The sequence below is a fragment of the Mus caroli genome, chromosome 16 (assembly GCF_900094665.2).
Source record: "Mus caroli chromosome 16, CAROLI_EIJ_v1.1, whole genome shotgun sequence".
NCBI lineage: Eukaryota > Metazoa > Chordata > Mammalia > Rodentia > Muridae > Mus > Mus caroli.
In genome coordinates, this window is record NC_034585.1 from 80,363,190 (window position 1) to 80,364,189 (window position 1,000).

A 1,000-nucleotide genomic window follows, 5' to 3' on the forward strand; every position below is an offset into this window, starting at 1 on the left:
CTGTGATCCATCCAGTAGCTGACTGTGAGCATCCACTTCGGTGTTTGCTATGCCCCGGCATAGTCTCACAAGTGACAGCTATATCTGGATCCTTTTAGCAAAATCTTGCTAGTGTATGCAATGGTGTCAGCGTTTGGAAGCTGATTATGGGATGGATCCCCCAGATATGGCAAGGTCCTAAGAGAGTGGAGAGGGGAAAAGGAGGTGTGATAGTGTCTTTATCCCAACCTGTTTATTTAAGCATGATACTCATTTTAAACTTAAATGAATTTGAAGTTATCTGATTTTCTCCTATACAATTTCTTGGGCAGCATTTAGTTTTCTTAATATGACTGAAAAAAGTCTCATTTTATATACTTACTCAGAGTATTACTTTTATCCCACTGAAAAGTGTGAGACACCCTATTTCCACCGAAATCTGTGTGAAACAGTGCTAAGCACCTCAGATACTAGGTCATTAACAGTGTTCTTTTGGTACTTCTGCTCTGGAAACACAGTAGCCATGTTGTGAAAAGGCCAGAGAAAATTAGGAAGAAGTGTCCTCTGAGGAGTGCATGGCTCAGCAGGTTAAGCCCCTTGCTACCAAGCCTGACAGTTTGTGTTCAACCCCAGGATCCAGATGGTGGAAGGAAAGAACTGAATTCTACAAGTTATCCTCTGACTTCTACACAAATTTCTTGGCACACACACATCAACACAAGCCCCCACCCCAACCGAATGAATAAGCAAACCAAATATTTTTTAAAAGTTAAAGAAGCAAACTCATGACATCATACAAGTTGCCAGCTGGTACTCCACGTCATCTCCAGTGTATTCAGCAGCCATCTTGGAAACAGTTTCTTGGCTCCTCATTTGAATTGTCCCAGTCAACACCTTATAGAATAAAAAAAAAACCAAGCCTATTTTAAGGCATGTCCCACTTGCAAATCTGTGCACTAAGTAAGTGACTGATGTCTTTAATAGTATATTTTTTCAAGGGTTTTGTAATGGTAGATAACTA